Source organism: Cyprinus carpio, chromosome B18 (assembly GCF_018340385.1).
Source record: "Cyprinus carpio isolate SPL01 chromosome B18, ASM1834038v1, whole genome shotgun sequence".
Classification (NCBI taxonomy): domain Eukaryota; kingdom Metazoa; phylum Chordata; class Actinopteri; order Cypriniformes; family Cyprinidae; genus Cyprinus; species Cyprinus carpio.
In genome coordinates this window covers 21,381,886-21,404,017 of record NC_056614.1, presented here as the reverse complement: position 1 = coordinate 21,404,017, position 22,132 = coordinate 21,381,886, and the positions used below count along the sequence as shown (strand labels likewise).

The 22,132-nt window shown below is 37.3% G+C and overlaps 1 protein-coding gene across 2 annotated transcripts in view; it reads right to left on the bottom strand.

Moving 5' to 3' along the window:
- The window catches only part of LOC109079841 (tetraspanin-9-like), a 175,473-nt gene that overhangs the window by 132,253 nt on the left and 21,088 nt on the right, over nt 1-22,132 (bottom strand). For both annotated transcript variants that reach the window (XM_042744332.1, XM_042744333.1), the window contains exon 2: nt 1,622-1,697. The gene's annotated coding sequence lies outside the window, so the exon portion shown is untranslated. The remainder of the gene's footprint in view (nt 1-1,621; nt 1,698-22,132) is intronic.

The window sequence follows — 22,132 nt, the reverse complement described above, 5'->3', positions numbered from 1 at the left end:
AGGTTTTCATCCAAAATATCTTAAATTGTGTTCCGAGGACAAATGGAGCTTTTACGGGTTTGGAACAACATGGGGTTAAGTGATTAATGTCAAAATTTTCATTTTGGGATGGAGTATCCCTTTAATCAAACAGCAAAAACAAGGAAATCACTCACATAGCTTTTTTCCCCCCTAAACACAGCACATACCGAACCATACCGAAACCAATGCAAACCGAACTGTAAGTTGAACCGTTATACCCCTAGTGTTAAGTCTACATACATACTCTGTGATGACACTGACTAAATGTTTAGCAAACACACACACAAACACACGAACGCATAATTGTCTCCCTAGCCATGCTGACGCCAGCCGGTCAGCTCGCCTTTGATCCACTGCTGCAGGTTATCTGGCCTCACACTAATTTTAGCCAGCCAGTTTGGCAACACTAGCCTTGATGCACTGGCCTTCGGGCGGTTAGGAGAACAACTAGAGCACCTTTACACACACACACACGCACTTGCTTTGCATTTAAGGAGCCCCAGAGAAAGTGAGACGTCCTGTTAGATCACATGCAGTATTTTTACAAAGCGCACCGCTAGCAGCAGCACTGTGAGAGAGGCAATTATGTCGTCAAATATCAGAGCATGAGGTTCATATGAGGCCCAATCAAGAGATGCATGACTATCTATAAAGGGTCAGGCTATTCATAGAGCCCATGGAGGCAGCAAGAGATGATTTGAGATATGTTTGAGAATCTCTATAAGTCAGCATTTTGTGATAGTATGGGAAGACATCATTTTAATAGATTTCAACGCTAATAAGAGAATAATGTGATTTATGATGCTTTGGGGCCAGTCTGCTATATCTCTTAAATCCAAATGGAGGTTTCTCATTTAGAGGAAACTCTTAAGGTGTGCCATAAACTATCATTATTGTAATGTCATCCCAGCATCTTTAAAGCCGTCATTGGATCAAGTCGGTTTACTCCCAGCCAATCCTGATAATGCCATGGGCAGCTACACTGAACAAAATTATAAACGCAACACTTTTGTTTTTGCCCCCATTTTTCATGAGCTGAACACAAATATCTAAGACTTTTTCTATGTACACAAAAGGCCTATTTCTCTCAAATATTGTTCACAAATCTGTCTAAAATCTGTGTTAGTGGGCACTTCTCCTTTGCCGAGATAATCCATCCATCTCACAGTTGTGGTATATCAAGATGCTGATTAGACAGCATGATTATTGCACAGGTGTGCCTTAGGCTGGCCACAATAAAAGGCCACTCTAAAATGTGCAGTTTTAACACACAGCACAATGCCACAGATGCCACAAGTTTTGAGGGAGCGTGTAATTGGCATGCTGACTGCAGGAATGTCCACCAGAGTTGTTGCCCGTGAATTCAATGTTCATTTATCTACCATAAGCCGTCTCCAAAGGCGTTTCAGAGAATTTGGCAGAATTCATTATCTATAATTTCAACTAAAAGGCAGCAATTACTTTCATAAAGCTGGAGTATATGGATTCTAACATTATTGTTTCTATAGTGTCTCCCCTTTTTCACTTTTTTAAAATCATAATATGGTACAATCATTATTGAATTAAATCAGTGTTGTGCTTTTGGAAAAGGTAGTCTTACCCTTCCCGTTCAGAACAAATTGAAGATGGCCTCTGCCTCCAAAAATTTGCCTCCAGAATTCACAGAATGCAGGTTCCTGAAACAAACACACACACACCATATTTCAATTATGAAAGCACAACAAAAGATAAGGAATTAGTAATTTAATAATAATAATAATAATAATAATAATAATAATAATAATAATAATAATAATAATAATAATATAAATATATATTAATCAAAACATAGTATTCATAAGTATACATAAAGTTATTTAATAAATTATTTAATGGACCTATTGTGCATTCTTCATTGGTGCATGTTATGTCAAAAATAACTCAATATCTTCCTTTCTACTGACAAAACCAAGGACACATGAACAGGGAAAATAATATGAATCAACAACAAATATCATAGTATTACATTCCAATTGAATGGAATTTGCATGAAATTAAATAGTGTGACACTATATTTAATCTCAGATTATTTTAATAATTTTTTCTGCAATTAACAATTTCTTGATATTAATAAAACATTACATAAAATGTTTGTAGTTTTATTTAACTTAATTTAAATATAAAAATATATTCAAAATAAACCAGTGAATGTAAAAATGTGCTTAAAATTGTGAAAAACTCCAGGCTTATTAAGTACTTTTTCCTTATACAAATTAGCAAATTTTAACCTAAAATCTTGATGAGGAATAATAATAATTAACTGTAAACTACTTATAAATGCGTACGTGCATAACCTTCAGGACATTGAATACTTACTAGATTGACTTTAAAAGTTCAATTACATAAACTAAAAGGCAAGTATGCGTGAATTCAGAAGCAAAAAAAACTTCACACTCTCAAACACATTCAGTCGAGGAGTCATTTGCAGGCTACGGATACAGTGAGTGCAATAAAGCAGCTGTGGCAGTGTTGAGTGAATGATGGTTCTCTATAACGCGGCTAAGACGAGGGGCGCAGAAGATGTCTAAGCAGATTTAAAACCCCAATCTCACATGCATGCACGCACAGCTTGGGCCACCCCTCTCCTATTGAAACATGAGTTACAACAGCGCCACCTCCGCCTTCCATTTCCCTCCTAAGATGAGAAATGGTATCTCAGCAGTCCCTCAGATACATAGAAAGGCTCCTTCCAAGAGTGCTGCGAATGCAGCTGTGGGGCTGCTAAAGACGATCCAAATGTTTCCCAATCATTCCTGCTCTCCATGCACCAGGTTGACATCACCAATCCATTTCAGATCAGGGTGCCAGAACATTCTTTCATCAGCACGACCAAAGCTGCATTCTCTCTTACCAAAATCTCTATGGACACCGTCTCTTGTTTTAAAACTGTGAAACCTTGCTTTTAAAGTCAATATGTTCATTTTTGAAGAGAATCTGGCGTGAACAGGGTGGTTAAAATGTAACAACTAGCCTCTTTTTCAATTCCACAAGGAAAGAAAGGCCTCTTTCATTATTAAAAAAAACAGCCACTGTATGCCTTTGTTGAGTGAAACTTCCTCAGTTAGATCCAACAGGACAACATGCAATCAGTAAAACTGCTTTTCAAGTAATAAAGTTAAAACATCAAAGCAAAATTTAGTAAACATAATACATAAAGATCTGCAATTAGAGTAAATGAAATTCAGCTTGTTGTACCATCCTACAGTATGTAATACTCAACCAACACTGATCCAAGGACAATAAACAAGAGTGCACTCAGAGACATCATTACTCAGTTCCCATGTTATTCTAACAGTCTGTAGTACTCCGGAAGTGGACTTCTGTCTCCTAGCGATCCAATGACAACTGGACATCTTTAAAAATTCAAAGCACATGCTCATTACACCGAGCAGAAGAGCTGCGTGGGGGTGGAAGGGCCGATTCTCTGTTAACTCAAACCACTCATCATCAAAATGAGCTTCAGCGCTGCAAGATTATAGCCTCAAGGGTAAATATGAAACAGCGACCGATGTGACCTTTTCACAATGAGCTGAGATGATCTTTCACAAAAAAAAATGGAAAGTAAAAAGGATGACGAAAAAAAGGAAAGAGAATTAAAATATATGGGGCTTGATTTGTAAGCTTATCTCAAGCAGTGTTGAAGAGGAAATGCAATGCATGCTGGGTCTTCGAGGACAACAGCAGTTGTTGTCCTTGTCTCACAAGCTGTGCGTCAAGGTACAAGGGTACAGAAGGGCGCTCCAGGACGGCTCTCGAGAGGATATTCATCTGCTTCGAAACAAATCCGATATGAGTTGAAAATGCAGTGGAGTGCGGACATGACCCGGAGAAGGGCCAGCTTAGCACATCTGTAAGTGATATGCACTATTGATGTGAATGAGTAAAACTTATTGATTATGCTGTGAAAAGCTCCTTGAGCAAGGCAAAGGGAATTCGTGCAAACAATGCCGCTCTTGATAGGACCTGCCGGGGTTAAGTCTGCACTCAAACAAACAACAGATTGGTGAAAGTAGTGTGCACTTTTTCTGGTGGCAAACACAGCGTCAACAGCTGTTCACATAAGTCCATTTGCACACAGCAGAGACACACACAAGCTGATGCATGCACTCACGTGTGCACACTCTCATCCATCAGTGCCATGCCACGATCTAGCTCACTAACGGTCTCTGAGGTAGTTCTAGTAATCCTGGTCCATGATAGGGAAGGCTACTACACTTAAATCCCAAACAGCTGCAGCCGTTCTCTCCGGTCAGGATGCTCGGACTTTCTCCTCCTCGTTCTTCACGCAGGAAGAGCATTAAGGACACAAACCCAGAGTATGATGACACACTTGCGGAATGTTTGATGCCTGGGGATTCAATTGTTACTGAAGGATCTCTGGGTCTGAAAGTAGTAACAAATGAAAAGTGATGCCACAGTTTTTGAAATAAACTGCTTTAGAAAGAAGAAAATCTGATCAGTCTATAACCTATATATTCAAAGCCAAATTGCAATATAGGTAGTATCCAAAGAGGTCTTGCAGAAATCAGTAAAAGCATATCAATATATCTGCTCACTGGCATTAAAATTGTTTAACTTCCTCGCTTGTTGTCGCATAAAGTCACTTACTTTCACAGAAAAAAAATGTATCTGGTTGCATTGTCTCTGTAAGCTCTACTTTAGATTACATTTTTATATTTTAGTATGAAAAAGAACTTAAAAGTATTTTTCATAAGAATCAACAGAATCAGCTCCTCAGCATATGGCTATCTATGCAGTAAAGGAGATGGGCTCAATGCAAGCCGGCTACTGTAGCATTGGACACGGGCCAAACATTGTGAAGTGCTGAGCGATGGAAGACATTCTCAGAGGCAGCCGCTTGGTCGCATCGGGTGACTCTGGGGAAAGGAAAAAAAAAAACCCTACTGTACTTCCACTCTTCCATGTCTTTACAATATATTGATCACATACTACAGCCCAAAAGGTGTTTAGCTATTAAAAGTTTTTTAACCATTAGAAATGCTAAAATAATAGATATAATATTTAAAATGAAGTCAAAAAGTACTAATTAAACACGTAGTTAGTCATAGGTACATTATAACTAGTAAACGCTACAAACTGCCTGTATTAAACATAAAATGGCACCAGATATCAATTATAATTACTAAGAAATTTTATGGTGATAATATTAGTTGGTACATTAACTATGGAAGCCCTAAAAAACTAAAAGTAGCTATATAAATTAGAAGTCGCTCTGGAAAAAAAAGAACACTAAACTACAAAGATAATAAAATAAATTATAAAATTCAATTCAATTCAAGTTTATTTGTATAGTGCTTTTTACGATACGAATCATTGCAAAGCAACTTTACAGAAAATTAAGTTTCTACAATACTTAGTAGTAGCTTATCAGTGGTGACTGTCAGTTTATGTGCATACGGCAGAAATTTTCGGAAAAATCAATAAAAGACGTAAACAAACAGACTATTAACACTATTAACAGCAATTATGCAATCAAACTTATAGCAAAATGTGGTAGTTCTGTATGTTGTCTCTGGGTTAGCATGAACCATGGATGCCAATTTTTTGAATTGAAAAAATGTAGTGTACTGCATGATTAGAAAATACTGAAATCCAAAATTCTGTTTCAAATGTACTAACATCAACTGATCCATCAAAACTGAAACATCAATTCAACAAGTTTAAGCTTGATCAAAGAGATCAAGTAACAATCCTGTGGAGTGACAGGAACATTTCTGATGGGTGACTGTCTAATCTGCTGTCAGTAGAAAAGCCCTCTCCACAGTCTAACACATGAGTAATGCACGCCACAGTATCACAGCGTCGTCGCAGCATGTCAACAGCATCCTCTCCATAAAATATTCATTTGCAATAGAATGTTTTCCATTAAACAGTGCGGACTCTCCCTTTCAGTGCCGCTCCTAATGGGCTATGTAAATGACTGCTCTTGTGTTGTTTATGGGGGGGATTAGAAAGTGAGGACTCAAGTTTGCCAACTGCTGTGGAGAAGGGAAAAGGAGAGTAAACTGAGAGCGCTATGAGTGACGCTGCCACAGCTGCGGGGATGTAACGAGGGCTTTACCCGTTAAGATTATGCAAAGAGAAAAAGCACCAGAGGGTTGTCTAGCATCGCCAGCAGGAGGATACAGTGCCACATTAAACCGAGAATGAGGCTTTATGTATGAGAGGCAATTAACGGTTTGTGGCCGCGAGCTCATCCAGTTTTTATAATGGAGGAGAGTGTGAAGAAATAAAACAAGAAAGTGAACAAAAGACACAAGGAAAAGACTTTTACGACTGAATTAATCCTGAAAAAATCAATTCACAAAAGTCTCATTGATTTTTCTCTCTCTCAATGCTTTTGTATTTCGTTCGATGGTATGTTGAAAAAAGTAAGCTTTTGAACTCCACAGTGAAAATAAAACCGCTCTTCAAGAAAGAAAAGCAGACAAAGCAAACATTTTGTTTACACAAATACAGTCTTGTCTCTTTTGTCGATTACTCATACGTCTCCTTTATTAAAGTGTTGTTTTTCGACAAACAGTCAAAATAAAGTGTGGCTCGTGTGCACCTGAGCAGCAGATGGTGGGCTGATTGAAAAGCCTCCTGTACGCCGCAAACTCAATAGTTCAGGGAAAGCAGAGATACAAGCCCTGCCTGCCTGCAGCGAGGTGATTATCTGTGATTAGCTTTTTATTGTCGCTGACGAGATCGCATCCTCCAACTGCACCCAACATACCCAAGGCAACGCAGGCTTATCTGAAGGTAATCTTTATTAAGACGATCCCTGCGGCGTGGGGTGGGTGTAAGAGGGCAGGCGGTCCTTGTCTTCACCTTCTGCTTTATAATTACAACACAACGCAGCCAGTCACCTTTGGCACAGGATCATGTTGCCGTTTTGTGTTCAGGCAGAGATGCGTGAGCGGTACTGGAAAGATCAGGGATGTGGGAAAAATCTGTGTATATGGCATATTGCATGACATATGCATGACCATGTGTCATTTACAAATTAGAGGTTAAAAAAAAAAATCTCTGTGACAAACGCCAATCTTATTATAATTTTCATCATGATGCCAGCACTGTCCAGCAATGCACATTTAGCCCTTGGTAAAATAAGCTTATAGCTTAGCATCTGACCTTGGAAATAGCAAACAGCATGCATTTTTCACCATATATTAGGATCCCTTCCAATAAAATAACAGCACAGGGATAATAGAGTGCAACAGTTGGGTTCCCGAAGTCAAAATCCCTATTCATTTTCTCTACAGGGAATTGTTTTTTTTACAAATCTGTATAGACCTTTACAAACAGATCTACAGTACCATGGGCTCTGAGTTTAGCAATTGATGGTACGTGATTCTGGTGAAGCCATCAGTTTGCATAGTTTCTTTCTTTCTTTCTTTCTTTCTTTCTTTCTATTTACTTAGTTGGTAATATAATATACGCTACAAAACTTTGAGGATTGGTATGATTTTTAAAGGTTTTTGTAAGAAGTAAGAGGTCACAATTAAAAAATATGTGTTTTCTATTTTAATACAATTTAAAACGTAACTATTCCTGTGATGGCTAAGCTGTATTTTCAGCAGCCATTCCAGTCTTTAGTGCCACATGATCCTTCAGAAATATACATCTAATCTTCAGAAATAATATCTATTCTTAATATCTAATAATTCTAATATCCTGATTTGGTGCAAAAAAAAAAAATCTTATTATAAAGTTCAAAACAACAGCGTATATGTAAAATATAAATCTTCATTAACATTATACATTACTTTTTTTTGTCACTTTTTGAACAATTTAATCCATCCTTGCAGAATAAACGTATTGATTTCTTCTCCTTGAAACTTTTAAACAGCAGTGCATCATAAACATGGTTTATATATTTATAACCAATGAACACAATACAAATCTAAAGTTTTATATTGTACCATCATTTTCCTTTAATTACGTAATCAAGGAAAGGCACTTCAGTGGTCAACTCTGAAAATGCACACCAGTCCACAGCCACACCATCCATCCCCTTTTACAAGGAATTTCCTTCCTGATCCCCGTGCAAATGCTGGCACCTGAAACGACAACTTAGCCAAGATTCCCAGCACTGGCCAAATTTTAACAAATGTGAATGGTTGAGTAGCCGGTGGAATTCTGAGTGGTGAACAGCAGCTGTGAATCTCTCTCCATCCCCCAACAAGCCCGAGATATTCAGCCCCTCTGATCCCGCTCAGACGCTTGCCATGGCACTGTACAGTGAGCAGCGAATGTGGCATAACTACAGGATGAGCTGTCAGCGCCTTGCAAGAGCCCTGATATGGCCCATCATCCTAAAGGCAGCATGACATCATTGCACAAGCCTCCCAGAATTCCTCTGTGAACCTGGGGGAAATATTTTCAGTGAGATTCGGTTACTCAGTGAGCTATTCTTCAGAAAAAAACTAATTGGCCCTTACTTAGTTTCCACTGGGATGTAAGCCTTTGTGCACTGCAGGATAAAAAAAAAAATGTCCCAATGCACTTCTCTATTGCTATTTCAACCAACAGACTATCAGTTGAAAGGATTAAAGAGGATGAATGAAAGGTTTGAATAAAAATCAAGTCAGTGTATGCATCTGATGATCGTGAGTGAGTGCCAACCAGTGGTGGAATTGCCTTAGAAGAGATTTAGAGCATTATGTTCACAGCGGCCTAAGAGCAGATACTTACATACATCGATACTCATGGTTATTTAAAATGCCACAGGAATGCGAGTACGAGTTAAACAAGCAGAGAAAAAAGATTAATAGGTTTACGTTACTCTGATGTGCCGCTCCAAGGCTGTGGAGCAGGTGCTATAAATAGCAGCTCTTTGGCTGCTCGTTACCCGTGATTCAAACATCCCTGCTTGGTAGCATGATAGCTGTGTGCTAAAGGGTTGAGTGTGCAACATGGGTGCAACAAGGGCTAAATAAGGGGAAAGCACTCAAGGCAGGAGGCAGATGAGGAGAGGAATATAAAAAAAAGAGTGGAAACAATAAATGCATGGACATATGGCAGAGGACAAGATGTAGTTTTCAGCTTCCACTTACTGGATCCTGCAAGGCTAGAGATATTGAGAAGTCATACTGTGAAGGTAGAATTCTGAAAGAAACTTTGAAAGGTCATAATAGAGCAGATGAATACAGAAGACCTCAGAAGTTAAACTAAAATATTAATCATATTCAGAAAAAGGGATGAGCATGTGGGTCATTTGGACTACAACCATCTGTGCTATTTTATATTTACATCTGCACTGGTCAGACGTCTTTAACCTTTACATTGTGTCACTGTGTTAGCATTTCACCACATACGTGACTTTTCAGGAAGCAGTATGAAGAAAAAAAATTATACACACAAACACACACACACTTTTTTGGATATGAATACTATTTCAATATAGAACTAATTATTCAAGAATTTTGTCTATACATGCTGAACAAGTCACAATCACATCATCTAGGTCAGTTAGTCTGACAACGTTTCAGCTGAACTAAAGAATTTAAATTTTAAAAAGACAAATGACTGTGTTAGCCCAGCTGAAATTAAACATTTAAAATGCATGTAAACATATGGGCTGCGTTCAGTTCTGTCCCAACTTCAATCACACTGTAAGGTGCTGCCTCTGTAACTAAATCAGAGAATTAAAAATTAAATGCTTTTTTTATCCAGTCATGCAATTTTTATGATTAATCACCACTGCCACTTTCTTCGTGCCCATTCATATAAATACACAAAGGAGGAAGGAATAAACTTAAGCACTTATGAGCACTAGACGCACATGCAATGTACTCTCTCAGGCCAGAAGGCATTTCACTACCTCAGACAGTTCATTAGTTGCCCTGTGGAGCCACATGGGAGCAGCCCATGTCATCTGACCCCTGGCCATAACCTTGATTTTGCAGCACACGCCACAAGTCCCTTCACAGACTGCTGTGGACAATAAAGCAGCTAGTAATGACCTCTGGCACCTTAAGCTCCATGTGGCTGATACAGCCACCTGTTCTCAAGGGACAACTTTTCCAGGATGAATTAAAGGCACACCCCCAGTACAGAGATCTGCTGGAGTTTGTTAGCATCTCCCCAGCGGCTGAGCAATATGTGTTGTTTGGGCAGTGGGCTGAATTGAGGGATCGCTGCAGAGAGGCTAAACAGGCACAAGCATTAATACAGAGAGCTCAGGTAGATGCATGGGGTGTCATACAACAACCCTGCAGCGCTGTAAACGAAGAGAGCATAATCCAGAGACAGATCGAGCTTAGATAACAGAAACAAAGGATAAGGCGAAGCTCCAAACTGGGACTAAAATGGATACAAATGTGGACACTAACCATAAACATTTGAGACAATACAAACATTTCACAAATTTATTCAGTTCACTATCAGTCCTTGTGGAAATGCTCCAGATTCTCATCATATTTTCTATACATGGAACCATCTCACTTGGTACATTACTATAACATTAACATCAACAACAGCCATAGATTTAAAATTATTAACTAACTAAAAGATCAATCCTATGATTTAAGAATCAATATCTGTTTATTTGTTTTATTAAATTGGGAAACACAGTCCTAGTAAATTTTGGAGTGAACTATTCAGCAATGACTGCTGTTCAAAGGTAAACACACTGAACTCAATGAACTTCAGCCCTTCTGAACATCCATCTTTATCGACCGATTATGTAATTTGGCAACTTAAGAAGTAATATGCCTCCTAATGCTCCATTTTAAAAAGCCAGTCATTCCCTTGACATTTTTAAAGTATGGAGCCTTGCATAAAATAAAGGAATAGTTGCTTTCTGTGGGATAAGGAGATATGCTTAGGGCTGACTTGATCAACTGTGAGATTGATGCAGCCCGCTCATTTACGTCTTGCTTGCTCACAATAAGCAGGTGCAAAACTACACACTGGGCTCCACAATAAAAGTTCTCCATTTTCCTTTCCTTTTATTTAGTACACTCACACAGAGATATCGGATACAGTCCAGCGACCCCCCTGTTCCCTTTATCCCTCAAATGGCTTTATAGCAGCCTGTAAATGTAGACTTGGCCATGGTGAGATCCCTCATGAGCTTATGGCAGCTCATAAAATCTCTCTCTGTGACACACACACACAGGCTAGGCCAGGCCAGGACAGGTCACTGGGGACAGACCCCATAACTGGCTTTGCTCAATTCATGGACAGCCTGGTCTGGCATAAACAGGGCATCTGAACTTGAAGTTGAGGTCGACAGAAATTTTTCAACCAGCACAGTAAAAGAAATAATCTTTTACCCAAGCTGAATGTGAGTTAAAATGAACTCAAAATGAAAAACCGCATACCGCATGTATATACATACATACATATACATATACATATATACATATATACATACATATATACATACATATATATATATATATATATATACACATATATATACATATATATATACATATATATATATATATATATATATATATATATATATATATATATATATATATATATATATATATATATATATATATATATATATACATACATACATATACATATACATATATACACACACAACTTCTACTCCAGTTCATGGTTGAAATATAAACAATTAAACAGTAGCAAATGTTTTCATGATTTGTTCACACAGATTTATTAAATTATACAAACATTAAATACAACATATAGTAGTTACATATTTAATATTTAGCTAAATGTTTCTTTTTAGGGTTATTTTTTTCCCTAGCAAACTTAAACGGCTTTCCTGAGGTTAATGTGGCGTACTGTTACATTGTTTGTAATGTTACAGTTCAGAAAACAAAAAGGAATAACAAAAGTGAATCAATTTTAGAAGGCCAAAATAATAAAAATAACAAAACTAACTCTTTTATAACCAACTAGCTAGGCTACAAAGAAAATAAAAATAAAAAATTTCCTTAACTAAAGTAGTCTTTTATGGTTGCATTTATTTGATAAAATATACAGTAAAAAAAAAAAAAAAAAAAAAAAAAAAAAAAAAAAAACTTTAATATTGTTGAATACAGACAAATGTGTATTTATTATGCCTGAATAAAAAAAATTAATTTATTCGAAAAATACTATTGACACCAACATTTTTGTATATTGTAACCAACCAAATTATAACCGAAATCTTTCAGAACCAAAGCAAAAATATGATAGAAATATTTCAGACACATCTATGAAGGAGGCATGTGGAAAAGTCGAATTGCTGTTGGGCAACTGTTAATGATGTGCATCACCGTGCCTTTTTGGACTCTCACCATTAATTCAGATTGGGTGTGAATGGCCTTTCCCAAGCAACATGCCATAATATTTAGCAGTATCACAGCTCTAACTTCACATCCTGAAATTGTTCACACTCTTATAGATGTTCTACAACTGCTTTAAATGTCCATCCTAGTGACCAAAATGTGTCAGAGTTGTAGAGAGAAGCAAAGACTACATCTGTCAGGAGAAGCAAAACATTAAGAAGAACCCCAATCCAACACAGCAGGTAAGAAAGTCAAGGCTCAATGTTTTTCCCATCTTGCAGCTGCAGGATTCACACTTAATCTCGACTATGCTTTCATCATCGATTCTCGTCTGCATTACCCATAAGTCCTGCAAGCTTTCTGGTGTTATAGTGACAGACCGGGACACCATTAAGGAAAAGTGTGCTAGTGAATGAAATGAGCAAAGTACGTAGAAGACCGTCAATCTTGCTGAAATGTTCCTCTGCTGGATTTGCAGTATATTACCATCCTACAAAAATCCCAAGTAATGGACTTTTCAGAGCAGAGAACACGAGTTCTGCTCAAAAGAGGCCAGGAGCGAGACGGCACCTTGCAGAAAGCGGAAAGACCAATTGAATCAGCATGTCTGAATAGTCATAAAATATACAAAACTCCCAATCGCTTCAATGGGCGCTTGAACTTGAGATGAAACGGATAATGAATAGGCTTATCATCTGCAAAGATGTAAGCGACAGACAGATAGCAGCTACACCAGAGGTGGAAAACCGGGACCATGGGTTGCGACCGTAATCATTAGACATACACACAGTCAAAGTGATTCACGACAACAACCTCTGACATACCCTCACATCCCCTGCTGAGCATAAAGAGGAGACGACCCAGGGAGTCTCTGAAGGAATACAGGGCTGTTGTCTGGGAGTGAGCACAAACCTTCGGCCTGGGCATCACACAGAGAACATGAATACTCGTCTAGAATCTTATGGATGGAGATGCTAAAAGAACAGAGGTGAAGAGCTGCATTAACGGAAAGAGAATAAAAGGTCATCACAGGTCAGCAACATCACAATGTTCTACATACTACTAACGTGTACACTTTAAACAGTCAAACCACCCATAAAGCTGCACAATTAATCAAATGAATAATTTTATATCCAATAATATCAAAATCAATTTATTATTATTATTAATTATTATTATTAATTATTATTAATTATTATTAATTATTATTATTATTATTATTAATATTATTAATAATAATATTATTATTATCATCATCATCATCATCGTTATTATTATTAACTAAATACAACATTAAACAAAACTGGAACATTTGACTGTAAAATAAATATTTAAGACAATTTATTATTATTATTATTATTATTATTATTATTATTATTATTAACTAAATGAAATATTAAACAAAATAAGAAATATTACTATTGTAATATTTTACTGTAACAAATATTTAAGACAAATTATTATTATTATTATTATTTTGTTTAGTATTTTCATTTAGCAATTATTATTATTGTTGTTGTTGTTAAATACAATATTAAACAACAGAAATATTACTATTGGAATATTTCACTGCAAAATAAATAAGACAATTTATTATTATTATTAACTAAATAAAATATTATTTATGCATTTTACATTTTTGACCACATTGTGTAGCCCTACAAACAAGCACTGCAAACCTGGATTTTTATTTATTTATTATCATTATTAACTAAATAAAATATTAAACAAAATAAGAAATATTCCTATTGTAATATTTTACTGTACAATAAATACTGAAGACAGTTTATTATTATTATTATAATAAATTACATTTATGCATTTTTCATTTTTGTCCACATTGTGTAGACAAAGAAATAAGCACTGCAAACCTGGATTTAAAAAAAAAAAAATTTTTCATTAACCACAAGTACAAAACTTAAGATTTTTGGTTATCGTTTTCTTTATTTATGCATTTTATTTATGCATTTAACAGACCCTTTTATCCAAAGCGACTTACAATGCATTCATGGTAACATTTTTTTTTTTTTACCTAACATTCTTAAACCTTAAAAAAGCATAAGCACTTTAGTTATATTCTGGACTAAATCAAACCTTGAACTGTGTGGATATTCACATAACATTCTCAATATAAGTTATGAAACATTCAGTGTTCTCAATCTCATCCAAGGACAGACTGTGCTTCTGTCGCAGGTTGGAAACAGAAGAGGTCTACAGTGTTTGCTACAGTATGTCCTGCTAGTTACCAGTCACCTTGGAGATGCTTTTATCCAAAGTGACTTACAGTACATTGAAAGGACAGGTCACCTCGAGGAACCTGGGTTTAAGTGCTTCTTCGCTTAAAGGCACAATCATGATAGAGGATGCAAGCAGTTCTATAGTTGACAGATCAGTCTTCCCAAGGATTATACCTGCAATCTTCAAGCTATCAGCCTAGATCTTTAACTTTAGAAACCAAGATACTTTAAAAGTCAGGACAAGCAGAGCCTTAATTACTGCCTTTCATTGCATTATAATAGAGTGCAATGAAAGTGGGGCTACTCAGAGCTCTACTATTTAATTAACTAAAGCTTTTATTATTTAACTTAAAACTGCAAAACATTCACTGATAGCTGTGACTGCCAAAAGGGCTTCCCAGAAAGAACAAAAATAATCAAAATCAATAATACATATTGTTTACTGCTAGCCTGGTCAGAAATATATTAAACATAGGATAGATAGTTCCATAATTTAAATAATCCAAATGTATATATACACACACGTACATGAATTGAAATATGTTACTTAATATATTTTCCTCTTTATGTATGTATAATTTAGTTTCAATGCTCACAACCAATGTCAAATTGGTGTGAAAATGTTTGTCCTTAAACACCTTTTCCTTTTGTAGAATTAATGGTAAAAAGAAATCTGCAATAAAAATAAGTCACAAAGTGGACAGTAAATGCTCTGATTGTTAGGCTCTTTGCAAAAACATGGTTCATGATCAAATTTAAAGTTCATTACAACTGCCACTAGGGGGCGAATACAACCTTCATACCTACAGGTCGCTTTTAAAGGGATAGTTCACCCAAAAATGAAAATTTGATGTTTATCTGCTTACCCCCATGGCATCCAAGATGTAGTTGACTGTTTTTTTTTCAGTAGAACACAAACAAAGATTTTTAACTCAAACCGTTGCAGTCTGCAAGTAATATAATGTAAGTGAATGGGAATCTCAGCTTCGAGTGTCAAAAAAACATCCACAAACAAAACCAAATTAAACCCTGCGGCTCGTGATGATACATTGATTTGTAAAGACACTAAACAATCGGTCTGTGCAAGAAACAGAACAGTATTTATATCGTTTTTTACCTCTGATTCACCGCAATGTCTGAACTGTCCTGAGCGCATCCTGAGCGCGTTCTTATAAGTGCATTACCGCCACCTATCTTTCAAACAGACCACTGACACTCCTAACTGAAAATGTAGATAGAGTGTCAATGGTCCATTTGAGAGATAGGTGGCGGTAATGCACTTATAAGTATGCACTTAAATCCCTTTTTTTCCCAAAAAAATTTAAAAATCTTCAAGACTACCAACTAGTCATCCCTGCAATTTCAACAAAACCTTACCAATATCCAGAGCCATGGACATGTTTAGTGTCCCCTTCCTCTTCAAGATTCCCAAGCAATTGGTCCAAATTGGCCTTACAATGGCCACGGGCCATCCTTAATGAGTCCTGACAGACGTTCTGAATAGAAGAACATACTGCTGCATATTTATGACTATTCTGGACGGAGAACAATACTAGATGTTTCCATGCTGCTGAGGACTTTAAAGCTTAAAACAGGAGGAGACATAATCAGGTTGTGTATCATTGGCCATAGGAAACCAAGGAAGGCGATAAACGCCCCGAGTGCTTATAGAGGAATTCTTGATTCAGTTTAAAATGGCATGCTCAGTTTGCAGAAACGAACCCCAGTCATGTTGAGAAGAATTTTCACAAGGGTATTAATCATGCCCCAGCCAACATGTGTGACGGATTTCTGTGGCAACAAGATTCCAACTTTATGGGTGTCTTTCATCATTTCAAAGACTGGCATTGCATGCAACTCGATCTCAGTTATGCAGTTACCTTCATGCTGAGAAGCAAATGATAAGGCAAATCCGCCTGCTCCCTGTGAAACACACAGAGACCCAGTGCTCTAAGAAATGCTACCACAGAATCAGACCACAGGGAAAACCTACATGTGGGTAAGAGCCATGCAACTGACCTTACCAAACTGATCCACAGTAACAAGGAAACTCTGCTTACTCTAGTTACTAAATTTTTATATATATATATATATATATATATATATATATATATATATATATATATATATACTATATATATATATATATATAAAAAGTTATTATTTAGCAAAGACACATTCAGTTGATCAAGTGACACTTAGGACATTTATGGCGCTTTTCCACTGCGTGGTATGACTCGGCACGGCTCTGTATGGTACGGCACAGCATGGCACAGTTTGCATTTCCACTGCAGCTTAGTATCGCTTTAGAGAGGGCGGGATTATTTACATGCCATTATAGTTGCGCCGCCTCTACTGCCATGACTCGTAAAAAAAAAAATTTTCATTCCGCGTCGCCCCTTCAAGCACTCGCTGGATCCGCAACTTTGCTAACAACGATAGGAACGTCTGTACTTCCGCAACAGACAACAAAACTTTTTGGTTGTTAAAAAAAAAAAGGTGCGCTTGTTCAAAACAGTTGCATTTGATCGTTGGCTGGCTGTGCTGATTTAAATCTAGCGGTTCTTTTGTGTTTGTGTCGCAAGTTCAGTGACGCAGGTAGCGACGATTCTCTCTGGCCAATCCGTGATCAGAAGCTTACACGTCACGTTTTGGTAACGGTACGGTTCACTTGGAACCTCAACTGAGGTGGTACTAAAAAAAGTACCAGGTAACTGTTCCGTACCATGCAGTTGAAAAGCGCCTTTATGTTACGAAAGATTTCTATTTCATGGCTTCAACCAAAGTATTAAGCAGCACAATTTTGATAATAAAAAACTAAATAAGCATATGAGAATGATTTCTGAAGCATCATGTGACATTGAAGATTTGAGAAATGATGCTGAAAATTCAGCTTTGCTATTACAATACATTTTTTTAAAACTTATTTAAATAGAAAACTTAAATTACAATAATATTTTATAATATTGCTGTTTTACTGTATTCTTAAATAAATGCAGCCTTGTTGAGCATAAGAGAGTTATTTTAAAAACCATTAACAATCTTAGTGACCCTTAAAGTTTGAATGGTAGTCTGTAAGATTTTTTTATGTACATAATACACTCTTTGAGTTACAGATGCGATTTTCCCTGTTAATTTCTTCCCGACATACAACAGAAAACGACTTCTCATCATATGATCAAAAATGACTTCCCATCATTCCGTCAAAAAGTTCATTTGGATCTGGAAGAGCGTTTGACAACAAAAGAGAACACAGATGCTGTTTACCAAGTGCAACTTAATGGGCTAATAAATATATTTTAATGCATTTTGAATTACAGAGGATGTCAACAGAGTTTGATAAACGGATCCACGCGTGCTGTAACTCTTCAACAAACATACTTACAAAGACCAAGCCTCAAAAATAAAAATCCTGCCTAGCATCAGCAGATATTTGACTATGAACCTTTGCACATGAAAAAATATGACCCTTCCCTTGAGTCACCTTGATGTACGACCATAACGACTCAACACATTTAATGAGCCCATAAAAGGAACGGTGATCTGGCCAGCGTTGATAATAATAGACTTACCGTGGCATCATCAACATAGCTATGACCTGCAGCTCGCCAATCAATCCTTCAAGGCTGTATGCAGTCAGTCACGAGCCTTGACCTGCTGGTTGAGGTAATGCAGCCTGGAGAAGCTGGGTGGCCTTAATTCAGGACCAATTTAGGAACAGCCGGATTTAATTAACCAATGCAAAGCCATAAAAAAAAGCAGAGCCTCATCCTGATTTGCCAAGGTGATGTGTGGACCTACCTAAAAAGCAAAGATGACCACACTGATTCAATACATTTATTAATGATAAGGGAAATCAGGCTCAAAATTGCACGGATTCTCCGCAACATGATACATCCTGCCTCAAAGTATGTGGAGATGGACGATTAATACTGTAAGAGTGGTGATTTCCTCTCCCACTCTTCATGAAGGAGAGTCAGGGGCAATGAGGGCCTCTCGCCCTGCCCGCTCTGGCTATATTTACTCTGTTAAAGCATCCCAGCACATCACGCTGGGATTCTGTTACTCTTACTCAGATGCACGCACACACACTGCTGGCTATGGGAGCTACGATCACAAGTCGCATTCGCACACATTCAATCTAGCTATCACATGAAGACCAGATGCTGAGACCACTAGCAAAGTCCAGGGGATGGGTTTCGCCCATTTAAAGGAAAAGTTCACCTAAAAATTAAAATTTACAGAAAACGTACTCACCGTTGGGTCATCCACAGTGTAGATGAGTTTGTTTCTTCATCAGAACAGATTTGGAAAAATCTTACTCACAGGTGGATCCTCTGAAGTGAATCGGTGCCGTCAGATTGAGAGTTCAAACAGCTGATAAAAATGTCACTATAATCCACAAGTAATTGTCACAGTTCCACTACATCAATTAACATCTTATGACATGGAAAGCTGCATGACTGTTGTTTCTGACTAAAATATGAGTCTTCTATACATGCTTCTGCTTTCTCTTGTGAAAAAGTTGTTTAGTCCGAATCAAGAGAGTAATACTATATTTTTATTTAATGCCATGTCAGCATCTTAGGCTATTTTCATGGCAAAAACAATTTAAAAAAATACAAGTATAACAAATACAATAAAAACAAGCAAACAAACAAACAAGTTATATTACACAAGATTTTTTACATTAACATATGATAAAAATTCTAAATCTTTTTCTGGCAAATTGATACTGGAGAGAACAATGCACAGATCAGCTGTTTGGATTCTCATTCTGACGGCACCCATTCACTTCAGTGGATCCATCTGTGAGTGACTGATGTAATGCTAGATTTTTCCAAATCATTTCAATAAAGAAAAAAACTCATCTAGATCTTGTGTGGCTTGAAGGCAAGTAAATTTTCTTTTTGGGTGGACTATTCCTTTAAGGCATTTAATGAATGGATCTGCCTGTCCCAGCACTCATTTGGTCTAATTCAATGGCTTACACTGTCTCTTTCGTCCTGTTCGGAGTGTAATGAAGAAGGACCTTGCAAAATGGATACAGCTTGTTAAACAGATGTTAGATGGGAGGACAAATAGGCACAATGTCTTAGCCTATTTATTAGTGACTTGCCATGGTACATTATGAGCATGCTAGTGCAGATAATAGTGCAGCACATTTATTGAAACCAAACTGTATGCTGCCCTCTAGTGGATGGAATCAAAATCATTCATGAGCGTCTAATAAGAAGGATAATTTGTCTTCAGTGTAATCAAACAATCGCATTGATTTTGAGTCAGGGATGCCCATCCTGTGCCCATATGATATGATATGAATAAATGGCCCGTGGGAGTTCCTTGCCTGTGCACAAATATCAAATGGGCAGCCTCTGAAGTTTCCAATTACCTCGACTGCTTCCCCCAGCGCTACAGCAGAGCTGCCGACAGATTTCAATTTGAGCGGTATTGATTTTTGCACAAGCTGCAGAGGTTCTGCTATATGATATCTTTACTAGAAACATCACACATACCTAAAGACACGAGTTAACGTAAATGAAAGCATTTCCAGTTCCTTAAAACAGCTTGTTGGATTCTAAGCTCACAATAAAGCCATAGAGACAACAGAAAACCAAAACATAGATAAGTGAAGAGTTCCTTGAAATCATCATTTTCCATGTAAGTTTTGAATTTATTTTGAACAGACTGGATCATTTTCATCAAAAATCAGAATGCAGTGAGTGATTGCCACAGTATTGATTTGCAGTTGCTATGTTTATTTTATTTTAATTTTTTTTTTGGTGTTTGCTTATTGGCACAAGAGATATGCCCTAGATATGCCTTGTCCCTTCATAAATCAAATTCTATGGGATTATTCTGCAATTTTAAGGCTCATTAGGCAAAAGTAATAAGTCTAATCATTTACCAAAGTAACAGCAAACCTATCTTCACTGCATTCTTTACACTTTCACTGTTTAAACGCAAAGTCATGCTCTTACATAATTAAAAACACATTTTCTTATGTTCTACACTGAAGCACCCACTCAAAGCTGAACGCTTCTTTGTGGGATTGTATATAAGATCCCAAAAAGATACTGCCAGCTTGTCATCACTAGATGGCACTCACTACAAGGAAACTATGAACACTGTAACGTCTGCTCAGAGAAATCTGGTACATCTCATATGAGCTCAAGTCTAAGTGACTGCATTCTGATGAGGAAAAGTTATTGAGGTTAAATACAACAAAACATCTGCCACATTTATTGTGTTCCTAGACGTAAATGAGGCATTTACTAGAGCTCTGAGTACACTATAGTCATCTTTGGCCTTTAAATCTGAGGTGTTGGTCATCAATCCTATGATCATATCATCCCCAGTGAATAAAGCCCTAAGAATCTCACTCATCCCTAACAGTTGAGCACACCCACAGCCAAATATGATCAAGGTCAAAGACCCAATCCAGCCTGAGTCAACACTGACCCCCAGATCACATGTAGAGTTCCTGCTCTTGAAGATACATCCATGCAGAGGGTCAATGAGAGGCCAGGAAAAACAGAATCATAGGAACCACAAGGGAATCGGCCAGTTGTACTTCCACACCCTGGCTAAATCAAGCATGGTCACCCAACACATGCTCTGGGTTTGGGGGGGGGGGGGGGGGGGGGGGGTTCGTGTCAATACGCTGACTCCCTCTCTGGAGATAGCATGTGTGGCCAAGAATGTACAATGATCGGAAACACAGCTCACGTAACTTACAAATTAAGCAACATGCATGGAACGCACTTAAAGCAATTGGAGCAAAGAGTTTTACTGATGTCTCCAAGAGCACTCGCTGTGATACACATGCCATTATATCTCATGATCAAACCTCTCTGACTCATTCTGAGAGAGGCACATCATCCTGCACTCTCTCCAAATTTAGAACCGAGATTAGGAGCAATGGGCCCTGCAGCTCCAGACATGGAGAACAGGATTGATATAACTTGGATTCAGCTTTGTAACTCTGCTACAGATGAGAGACTTCTGAGTGAAAGTTCGCACAAAGTGTAGGTTGTCGACTACTTGTGGATAAACAACTCTTTAAATGTTTTTGAACTAAACTGTAAGGTTTAAACTGATACCAATAAGAACAAGCATGGAAAAGTTTTTATTACCTCGAGAATAAGTTTTGTAGGTACTGCGTATCTGTCCTGGAGAAATTATGAATACATATTTTGGCAATGTTCAAAGATAAATACTTTCTGTGAGAATGTAAGGTTTATTATTAGTCATGTTTTTACTCTCTGAATGCCTTTCTTGCTTTTTTTTTCCCCTCATGAGATATTCCAAAAGAAATAGCAAGTGCTGATATTTGTTTAAAACATTATTGGGGGAAAAAAAGTGGGAAAAAAGGCTATAACTCATACTGTAAGTGGTACCAGGAGGATCTACCTACCAAAGATCGATGTGCAGATATTACAAAACTGGAAACTCTTACATAACTACTTGAAGAATCCAGCTTAAGGAACAAGTTTTCAGAAATAACTCGGAAAATATGATAGTGGTACAAAAGAATGCAGGGTATGATTTATAATACACCTTTAAATATGC